Genomic DNA, 12,293 nt, shown 5'->3' with positions numbered 1-12,293 from the left:
ATGTTATCTATTTTCAAAATTCCCATATATTTTAGGTATTTCGTTCATTACTTGATTGTGTAATTCTATGCCTTTCGGTTTTTTTTTTTTTGTTGTTTTTTTTGTGCTTTTGTGTGTGTGTGTGTGTGTGTGTGTGTGTGTGTATGTGTGTGTGTGTGTTTTGTTTTTTGTTTTTTTTAGTTTTTAGTTGTTTGTTTCGTTTCGAATAATGCACGTCTTTACATACCGAATAATATTTCTACATTATTGAACATTCTTTATTTTTCTGTAATAATTTATTCGATGGCACCTCACATCGTATAATTTTACTATCATTTTCTCTGTCGAAATAAACACTTTCAAGGCATTCACAATTGGTTTAGCTGATCTGTCACTTAACTCATGCAAAATGCATCGATTCCGTTTTCGCTCGCGTCTGTGGACACAAGTACTTCTGTGTTCGGTTCATAGTTCTATATCTGATATCAAATACTTGTTTTTTTTTGGGGGGGGGGTTGTTTTTTTAATAAATATTAGTATTCTTGTGACCAGCACCATTCTTTTTTCTTTTTTTTTTGTAATAATTTATTCAATGGCGCCATTGTATAATTTCTGAATGTAAATGCTGTAATAGTTTACTAATCCAAGAAATGCCTGTAGCTTCATTTTATTATCTGGCGTAGATCTATTCTTTCACATCTGTTAGGGTTGTTTTTGTTCCTTATTTATTTTTTATCCTAAATATTCCATTTTACTCAAGGGAAAATCGTATTTCTCTAACGAAACCTTAAATCCGTATTCTAGTATTCTTCTAAATATTTTCCAAACGTCGTTCATCCATATTTTTACTTTTGATGAGAATATCGTCCAAATATTCCATTGCAAAATACAACCCAGTCAACATGGTATCTACTATTTGTAAGAATAAACTTGGTGCTACCTTCAAACCAAAACGTGTTCTTTAATCAGTATAATCCAGTGTGCATTTTGATCGTTAAATATTTCGTGTATTATTTGGCAACCTTCACTTACAATACGCCTCTGACATATCAATTTTTGTGAATATTCTTCCTCCATTTAATTTAGAAAATATATCTTCTGAAGTAGGAAATAAGAAACTACGATCTTGTATACAATCATTTAATCCGGCTGAAAAATCATCACATAATTTCAACTTGTTACTCATTTTTTGACATACACTAGAGTTACACAATTAGTATAATAAACTTTTTCTCTGGAATTTGTTTTCAACGAGTAACTTTTGGGGTTTGAAAAGTGGCTTAGCCTCGACTTTCATTTCAGATAAAACTTCAGTTTTCTTACAACACCCAAGTTCATACGAAAATACGTCTTTTAATTTCTTCTTATATTTTATTTGCTAATTTCTTTGATTGATTTTCTTTTTCTGTATTCAAACCTCTACAAAACGTGTTTATTGGGTTTTACTGCAGTTTGAATACCAATTTATTCCGAATAAATTAGTTTTACATCATGTTAACATGTAGACCTTTGTTTTGTGCATTTCCCAGAGTCACGTTTATTAAAAAAATTCTCCTCTGGTTTAATTTTTTCCTGTTACGCCTCTGATTACTCTATCAGTTTTTTGTAGCTATGTTATTCTAAGTTATCTTGTAAATTACTTCCGGTGCCCAATAAGAATACGACTTTCCATCCATTTATTTCACATCTACGTATTATGTTTTGCCATAGGTATTATGTTTTTTAGATGCAATTGAATGAAACATTTTCGGATTTCTCTCATTTAGTTTTCTAACATACTCTTGCTATACATGATTTCTGGTTACAAACATAGCAACGTATATTTTTGAAAAGCATACATTAATAGAATGATTTTGTCTTTTACAGTCATACATTATTTTCGATTGGACTTGTTTTCTAATCCGCTTAACTTGGGCTATTTCATTACTTTCAATTTTTCATCCTATTTTTAGTTTATTAATTTTTGGCACTCTTCAGTAACTTTTTACAAAGTTATATTCATGCTATGTTCTATTAGTGACAATCGTCTAGAACGAACTTCTTTTTCGTTCTTAGTTGTTAATTCTTAAACTTAAATTAAGCATTTAAATATGTCGTCTTTTATCTCTTTTTATTTGAGAGTTAATTCTTCCTGTATAGGTAGCTAAAACCTTTATTACAAATGCTTTACAAAGTTTAAGCATTTGTAGTGAGTGTGGGAAATGCTATTTCGTTCGCCGAAAATCTTAGTCCAAATCTCTATAGTTTTCATCAAAAGAAACCTTCTCCGTGTGTGTGTGTGTGTGTGTGTGTGTGTGTGTGTGTGTGTGTGTGTGTGTGTGTGTGTGTGTGTGTGTGTGTGTGTGTGTGTGTGTGTGTGTTTCGGTAGGATATAATATTTTTGTGCTTAATCTTTGCACTAACAAGATGATTTTTCTTCATCCGATCATAAATTACAACTTTTTTGTGAAAATGGATTCATACTGTTTATAAGTTTCTCCATCCATCGGTCAGCCGAAAGTATTCTCGAATGTTCGAGTTGTTTTCTGTAAAATATTTTCTTAGCATGTTCTACTGTTTTCGAGAATGATATTGGAGATTTGATTGATGTTCATTTTGTTGTTGTTCAAAGTTTGTTATTTTTGTAGTTGTTGTTAGTATTACAAATGTAACAATTCGACAATCACACATCTAAACAATATGATACAAATGCGGGAGTACCTCAGGGGTCTATCCTTGGACCTTTATTATTCCTAATATTCATAAATAACCTCCCTGATAAAATTGTCTCTAAGATGGGTATATTTGCTGATGACAACATGCTCTATAACAGGCATGAGGGGAAAACAAATGAACACATAACTAAGAAAATGACAGAAAGACTAGACGTCTGTAGGGGAATGGGGACAAAAATGGATGGTTAGATTGAATGCTGCCAAGACTAAACTTGTTTCCTTCAATAATTACAAGAAACCTTCACGACTACCAATAGCTAATGCTAAAGATACATTACCTGAAAGTACTTCTTTCAAAATCCTCGACTTAATATTCACAGGGAATCTGAGTTGGAACAGATACATTGAGAGCATCACCAGGGCCGCTACGAGGAAGGTGGGCTCTCTCTACCTTGTTAGAAAGTTACTTATGCCTGAAAGTATCTTGTACTTCTACAAGGCCACCATTGCTCATGTATGGAGTACTGTTGTCACATTTGGGTTGGTACATATGCTACTAGTTTCTCGTTCCTGGACAGGGTTCAAATGAGAGTCGCTTCAGGATTCCTGCTTTCCCAATTGTGTTGACATGAAGAAGTTTAAGTATAATGTGAACATACATCTTGCTGCTCAACTCCCTACATAGTATCTCTGCAACCTCTGGCCCCGATAGTAGCCTCCTACATCAAAGTGGCACTGTGCCTTGTTTGGTGTGAAAATGGAATCAATTTGTTTTTGAATCGCATTGTCTTTTCTCCAAATTGTTTCTGTTGCTGTTTAACAACGCTACACGCGGTTTTTAAACTCCTTCAACATTCTGATGTTATTTTTTTTAACAATATTCAAAACAATCAACTGTTCATTTTAAGCAATATTTTGTCACTTTAAAAAATGCCTCGGTTATTTCTTAATTCTGAGTTCATTACAAATTCCTGGCGACACTTTTTTTCTGCCAATATTTGGTATCTTATTCGCCGTTGTTTCTCAAATCTTTCGGCATTCATATGATAGCAAATGTCATTTGTAATCTACGCGAGTATTGTCGTTCACTGTTGTGTTCATGCGGGAGTTATTTGTCCAACTGTTGTATACAGTGATATTTCGTCAACTGTTGAATGCGTTTTTTTTTTTTTTTAATTAAGTTCTTTAGGGTCCTCAATATGTCAACTGTTGTGTCGCGAAAATAAGATCCAAATAAATGAGTTTGTAATCCCGAGTAGTAAAGATTGAGAAAAATGCACAATGGAGTTGGGCATAGGGACATCCGTGCTTCTACTTGTCTTTCCTTAGTAAGCTCAACGGCGAAGTTCGCTGTATGAAGTCGTATTTATAATCAACGTTATATCAACGTTAGGAGTGACAGGTTATTTCATTCCAGCAGTCGCACTGATCATACAAAATTTATTATACCTCGACACGACCCGCTTTCGCTATTAAAAATGTTGTTAAGCTTTATCATTGGGGCAATCATTCTATTTATTGAAATTTCTAACGTTTGTTTTCTTGCCATTATCTGTTGCTCACTAGGAATTCTCACCCTATTGATTAACAGTGATGTCTCTCTTTCTTCTTTCTCTCTCTCTCTCTCTCTCTACTAGTAGTAGTAGTAGTCTCTAGTAGTAGTAATGTGTAGTTTAAATGTACAATTTATATTTTTATGATAATGATGGACATACATCTCTAATCAACTACACAGTTTTCCTTCTTGCTTTTAGTTTAAAATTAATGCAGTCTAAAAGAAAACTTGGTCATTATTTAAATTTTCTTAGTTTTAAAATGTCACTTTATCATCTAATAATTACAACATCCTTCAAAACATCCCTTCCGGTAAATTAAAATGTTAAGGAATTCTGAAATATAAATAAGCTTAATTGATTTTCTTCAACTTCGACAACTGCAGTTCATGTGCCAAGACCATAAAATCTTTAAAATTGAAAAAAAAAAAAAACATTAAGATTTCATTATTCTACTTCTTATTTTTAAGATATTTGTTTCTCTAATTAATCAATATTAATTAGCAGCTCTCCTTCTTCATTGGAGAGGGACTCTTAATACATATTTAGTCATGCTTTTGGCAATCCAACTTATGTCAAATTATTAACTTTAGGATTTAATAAAATAGAACATGTACTTAAATTATGCATTTATATTAATATATATATATATATTTATATATATATATATTATATATATATATATATATATATATATACATATATATATATGCTCCCATCTTGATAAGCTATGATACAGCGAAACAGTACTGTATGTAGATGACTATATATAATTTTGGCTGCTTTTTTAACTTTTAATACTATACTATTTTTTTTTATTTTAATCCCAAAGCTTTATATATATATATATATATATATATATATATATATATATATATATATATATATATATATATATATTAGCAGGGGTGCCCGGCATTGCTCGGGTGTTTGGAGGTGTATGCTGTGCAAAAAAAGCAAAAAAACAAAAAGAAATGGTTAATTTTTTAAAACTTTGACCCCTATTATGACCCCTTAAAATTTATTGTTTCGGGCTCAATTCACTTTATTAAGTTAGATCCATGTTCAAGGAACCTAAATCTAAAATTTCAATTGTTTATACCCAAAATTGTCGGAGGAGTTTGGTAGAGTTCTTAAAGGTCAAATCGTTGAAATTTGACCCCTTAACAGCCAAATTTCTGGCTGACACCCGTCACATCGATTTTCCCAAATCTCAGTACTCGGTATTTCAAATTTCGAGTCTATAGACTAAAAATTGACAGAGTTATTGCGTAGGGAAATATACACAGACACACAGACAGACAGACAGACACGTTCACTTTTATAGATATATATATATATATATATATATATATATATATATATATAAATGAGATGTAGTTTGCTTGAAGCATTGTGCAAGATAGGTATGCAGAATTGATTTAGAAGGCTATCATAATGAGAAGAATGGAATGTAGTCGGTTTTGAGGAAGAAAAACGAAAACAAGTGACAATTTGCAACTCAATAAGTATATATCTATAACATAAAGCTGAATGTCTGTGTGTGTGTCTGGTCACGAATAGGCTCCTATATGGTTGACTATTATAGAAAACTGATCACATATAATGATAGATGTATCGAGACACAGGAATGTGTATGTTTGATCTGGCATAATGATGATTCATTAAAATTGTGGGGTCTCCGTCCGCGCCTGGTCCACAAAGTATGGAAATAAAAATTTAAAAATTAAACAAAAAAACGTTTACAAGTGTTTTTGATGTAGATGTACAGAATAATAGTTTGACAAACATGTTTTAACTTAAATAGGAATGGTATAATAAAATTGTAGTGTCTGCGTTCGCGCCTGGCCCCCGTAGAATGGAAATAGGCACAAACGTTAATAAAGACTTTTCATATCTATCTGCGTAAGTATACTTTGATAATTATGTTTCAGTTTGAAGAAATATGGTATAATAAAATCATTGGGTGTTCGTTCGCGCCTGACCTCCATAGAATGGAAATATGTCACAACGTTTAACAAGGTTTTTTAATATAGATCCACAGAATATTGTGATAAGTGTTTCAGTGTGAACAGGTATAGTATAATAAATTATGGGGTTTATCTATTTTATTTTTACTTTCATCATATTTTGCTTTGGTTTTGATACTCCCAAATTCGAAGCTATCTCTTTACAACCCTTCCTTTTCATAATCTACTATACTTTCATAAATCAGAGTCCATTTTCTGTAGGCTGTTTTTGAACCCAGTCAACGACGGGTACTTTTGTTAGTATATATATATATATATATATATATATATATATATATATATATATATATATATATATATATATATGAACAAATGATTAATTAAACATGTTAAAAGACATCTTGAAAAAGAGTTAAAAACATATTTAAATTTAAAAAAGGAAACATCTCATCAGAGGGCAGGAATTAGCAATTCCTGCCCTCTGATGAGAAGGAGAGTGTTTCTTCGAAACTCCGCGGATTAAGGACTATCCACTTATCTTGTGTTTCCTTTTTTAAATTTAAATATGTTTTTAACTCTTTTTCAAGATGTCTTTTAACATGTTTTATTAATCATTTGTTCATATTATAAGCTCTATTTCCTTTTTTTTTTTTTTTTTTTTTTTTTACAAAGGCGTCACCACATTATCAAGGCCCAGAGGCCACTCAAGGATAAGGGTTAAAGAGTGTACAGTAGAAATTGGTCAATATAGTAATCATTAGTAATGAAAATTTGGTAAATTTAATAACTTATATGGAACGGCTCATCAAGAACTTATTTACTTTAGACTTGAACACAACCATATTGTAGTCAGCCGGAAAGCAGGAAAACGGAAGACAATTCCACAGGCGTGCAGTTCTAAGAAAGAAGCTTTGTTCATGGAATCTACGTTTAGGTTTAGGCACAGATAAAGAGTGAGGGAAATTATTGATAGTGTTTACAGCTAGACGAGTGTTTCTTGTGAAAGTTTGGCGAGGGGGGACCATAGCTTGAAGCTCAGTTGAACACTTTCCATGAAAATAACGATACATCAGAGACAAACTCGCAACATCTCTTCTGTGAGATAGAGGTTGCAAGGAGGAGAAAAGGACATCTCCTACGAGGCTACGAAGTCTATTTTGAACTCTATCAAGGCAGGACAAGTCCTTTCTAGCAGCTCCTGCCCAGATGTGGCAACAGTATTCCATCCTTGGACGTACCTGGCTCTTATATAGGTAGAGAATAGCATCAGCAGTGAGATATCTACTGGATCGATAGAAAGATCCCACCATTTTTCCAGCGGCCTTGGCAACAGATTTGATATACGTGTTCCATTTAAGATCAGGAGTAATGGTCAAGCCCAGAAGCTTGTCAAAACTTGAGGCCTCCTGAAGACGAGAGCCATTCATTTCAATTGATGACAAATGTGAATTAGAATGTTGATGATGTAAAGAGAGAAGCTTGGTTTTAGATGCATTAAAAGTAACCAGCCACTCCTTTCCCCATTGTACTACGTGCTCAAGATCAGAGGAGAGAGAATTGGAGAGAACTTGGTCGTTTACTGTCTTAGATGTGCTACCATAAATGGTAGTGTCGTCAGCATAAATGTCTACAAATGATGTAAGGATATGATTTGGAAGATCATTAATGTAGATCAGGAAAAGAGTTGGGCCCAGGATGGATCCCTGAGGGACACCGGCATTAATACTGTGAGCTTCTGATTTTTGCCCCTCAACTACTACTCTTATGAACCTATCAGAAAGAAATGATTTAATAATTGAGAAGACTTTTCCAGCTATACCATAGCTAGCGATCTTATGAAGTAAACCTTTATGCCATACCCTATCAAAGGCTTTAGATATGTCAAGGGCAATTGCCCTAGAAAGATTGCCACCGTCGAGAGATTTGCTAATCCTATGCGATATAACTGTAAGGACATCTGCTGTAGATCTAGCAGAACGGAAACCATATTGAGTGTCACTAAGAAGGTTATTTTTGTTGAGATGTTTGATTACTTCTGTAACACAGATTCTAGCAACTTACTCATGACGCACAGGAGACTTATTGGCCTGTACTGAGAGGGGGATGAGCGATCACCTGAATTCTTAAATACAGGGCATACTGATGAGATTTTCCAGGGAGATGGGAAACTATTCTCCTTAAGACAACGTTTAAACAGTTTTGTAAGTATGGGCGCTAATTCAGGTTGAAGTTTTTTGAGTACTATAATTGGAATACCGTCAGGGCCAGTTGCTTTACTCGAATCAAGGTTTTTGATTAGCTTCGCAACATCACATACAGATATACGTATATCACATAGCGTGTTTTCTGATACAGGAGGAAATATTGGGGGTTGGCGGTCTTGGTCGCAAAGGGTAGAATTAGCTGCAAAGTTCTTGACAAAGAGTTTGGCTTTGTCTGATGCTGACGAGATTACCTCAGGTCCATTGATAATAGTTGGGATGGAGCACACGCTTCTGTTCAGGATTCTGTTTGCTATTTGCCAAAACTGGTGGGAACCAAGCCGCTGCTCAGCTACTTTGGACTTAACAGATTGAGCATACAACACTCTTGCGTTCCTTATTACTTTCTTACAATGGTTGCTGGCAGTCCTGAAAACGGCTTTAGTTTCCATACATCTATTACGTTTGAAGCAGTGGAAAAAGTGATTTCTGTGCGCAATGGCAGCAGCACATTCTGGAGAGAACCATGGCTGGCTGTTAGGTTTTTGCTGAAACTTTTTAGAGGGTATGAAATGGTCAATACCTACAATTAACCATTCAGTTAGGTCTAATACTATAGAGGACACATCCTTTTTAAACATGGAATGCAGAGGTAGATCAGATATAAATGTACGGAAGCTATCCCAGTCAGCCTTAGTGTATCGATATACTGTACGATGAAGAGGTACGTCTGGGGACTTATTACATTTCATTTTTATCTTGATTGATACAACAGAGTGGTCGGAAGATCCAAGAGGCGACAGAACAGAAACTGAACATAGTTCAGGGCAAGTTGTGAGAAAAAGGTCTAGTAGGCTCGCATACTGGCCGTCATTATCGGGCACACGGGTAGGTTCCTGAACAATCTGAGTGAGGTCATAGGCAATGGGGAAATCATGACAGAACCTCCCCTCATCATCGGTCTTGTTTGAGTGGGTCAACCATTCGACGTTGTGAACATTGAAGTCTCCACATATGTGAATGTTAGCTGAAGGATAAGTAGAAAGGACTTGGTCAATTTTCTCAGATATGCTTTGAAAGATAGTAACTCCGCTGTTGTGGGGGCGATAGAGAGTAAATATAAATGCAGTAGTGTGAGCTAAAGCAACCCGGAAGCACATATAGGGTAAGTTAGGATCTTCCCTGGAGATGTCCCTCCCACATGGAAAGCTATCTTTAATATAGGCACATATTCCATGCCCATGGCGATCTTGGGGGTCAGTTTTAGAAGTTAAGTTAGAGTATCCTGAAATTGCAAACTCATCTAGGGAAATAGCCTGTCCAATGCCAGTTTCACTTAAAAATAAAAGGTCTGGTTTATTCTCCTGTAATTGGGTTTCAACCTCTGGAATGTTAGAACGAAGACCCCTGATGTTGGAGAAGGAGACATGGCAGTAGGGGTCTACGTTGGAAGTTGGAGAACCGGGTTTAATCGTGTATTTTTTCTTGAAACTTGTCATGATGAAATTTTGGAATTTGTGGACTAGGTCGACAGATTTACTTAGAGCAGGACAGAGAGGGGAAATTTCGGTTTTATTGAGTTTTTACATCTGGCTGAGTTTATTTTACTTGTAAATATTAACTCTTTAATATTTATAATATATTTTAAGTTTACCATTTTGATTACCTTGGTAATCTTATTGTAATTTTTATTATATATATATATATATATATATATATATATATATATATATATATAAAATTTTACTTTAAGAGGTCTACTGTGTGTAACAATTTTCCATTGAAAAAAATGTTTTAACCTTTCATCTTTGCATCTTGCATGCTTTGAATAGATTTGTTACATCCACCATTTGAAAAAGGGTATCCCCTGAAATATATTATGGAAAATTCTCACACGCAGTATACCTCTTCAGGTAAGAACATATATATATATATATATATATATATATATATATATATCTGATTTGCCAATTTTCACTTGTTTTCGTCTTTCTTCCTCAACACCGACTACATTCCATTCCTCGCATTTTGATAGCCTTCTAAAATTCTTATATATATATATATATATATATATATATATATATATATATATATATATACTACGTCAATCGCTTTATTGCAGACTACAGTAGATGTGCTAACGGTTATATCTCATAGGATTGGTAAATCTCTCGACAAATGCTTCCTTTCTAGGGCAATTGCTCTTGACATATCAAAGGCCATCGACAAGGTATGGCATAAGGGCCTACTTCACAAGATTTCCAGCTACGGTATAACTGAAAATCTTTTCTCAATCATTAAATCATTTCTCTCTGATAGGCCATAAGAGTAGTGGTTGATGGGCAGAAATCAGAGGCCCACAGTATTAATGCTAGAGTCCCTCAGAAGTCCATCCTGAGCCCAACTCTCTTCCTGATCTACATCAATCATCTCCCAAAACACATACTTTAGTCATTCGTTGACATCTATGCTGACGACACGACCATCTATGGCAACACATCTAAGGCCGTAAATGACAAAGTTCTCTCTGATTCTCTCTCTCCTCTGAGGGAAGATGTTGCTGGTTACTTTTAATACATCTAAAACCAAGCTTCTATCCTTACATCATCAACGCTTTGATCCCCATCTGGCATCAATTTAAATAGATGGCTCTCTATCAAACCTGAACGTCACCGGCCAGGTTAAACACCAGGGTAGTGAATAGAACAAGCTCACTATTATGTCTTCTCTGGAGCGATTTTCGTTCTATGTATTGGGTTGGCAACTAAGTTCTAACCGTTTTTTTTTTTAATATATTGTTTTGAAAATTTATTTGATTTTGGTTTTGGTTCAACTTATTTAAATTTATTTATTTTTAAATCATCAAAATGGGGAAAAATTGTGATGTTATTTTACTTTAAAAAAAAACGTCAAGAACTTAGTTGCCAGCCTAATATATATATATATATATATATATATATATATATATATATATATATATATATATATATATATACTACATAGAAAAATGCAAACATGAAAAGTAATATGGTTAAGATTTAAACATGGAAAAGTAAAAAGAGTAATTGTTAAAACTGGATAAGAAAAAGACAAAATATTCTAGTAAAAAATATAATAAATTTATAACTCAAGATATTGTAGCATTAAAAAATGTTTTCGTTCAATTTAACATTATTCAATCAATTATTAATTGATACTGCAATATTTTAAGTTATAAATTTATTCTATTTTTTACTAGCATATTTTGTTGTTTGCTTTTCCAGTTTTAACAACTAGTCCTTTTATTTTTCCATGTTTAAACGTACTACTTTTCATGCTCATATTTTTTTTTATGTAATCCATGATTTTTCCAGGCTTTGCTTTGGATAATATTTTCTCTTTGTTTCACTTGTTACCTGCGAATTATTAGCGAGAGAACAGCGGAGCGACAGATCGATACCACGGTGAATTATTAACGACAGTTTTTATATCTTATTACGTCATCATATCCGCTGTTCCCAACCGATTTTAGGTAGCATAACAGATTTGGTTGTTATAGTAATCAACAGCTAATTCAAAAAAAATCGTCGCTACATTCCTTACATATTTTGAGAATTTTTTAACACAGTAATTTTATTATAACTTTTGTTTTACTGAACGAAAATTGAAAAAAATAGTTTCAAAACATAGCTGAAAATATGACTTATGAACTGTAAAACTTGTTTGAAATTTGGTCGCAAAAGAAGTGAGCGGTGAAGTTTTAAAGCAGTTTTAAATGAGTAAAACTAACACTTAACCATATATTCAAACACTACCGTGTTTGACTAATTTCATATATATATATATATATATATATATATATATATATATATATATATATATATATAGAGAGAGAGAGAGAGAGAGAGAGAGAGAGAGAGAGAGAGATGGGGGACAAGAGAGAGAGAGAGAAAGGGA

At 33.5% G+C, this 12,293-nt stretch overlaps 1 protein-coding gene across 8 annotated transcripts in view; it reads left to right on the top strand.

Annotated features, from left to right (window-relative positions):
• LOC145295929 (sex peptide receptor-like) overlaps positions 1 to 12,293 on the top strand; it is a 701,703-nt gene that overhangs the window by 681,909 nt on the left and 7,501 nt on the right. The gene's annotated exons all lie outside the window — the stretch shown is intronic.

The sequence above is a fragment of the Euprymna scolopes genome, chromosome 16 (assembly GCF_053919585.1).
Source record: "Euprymna scolopes isolate OS-2025 chromosome 16, ASM5391958v1, whole genome shotgun sequence".
Lineage (NCBI taxonomy): Eukaryota > Metazoa > Mollusca > Cephalopoda > Sepiida > Sepiolidae > Euprymna > Euprymna scolopes.
Note: the sequence above shows the minus strand (reverse complement) of the source record. Positions and strands in the feature narration are given on the sequence as shown.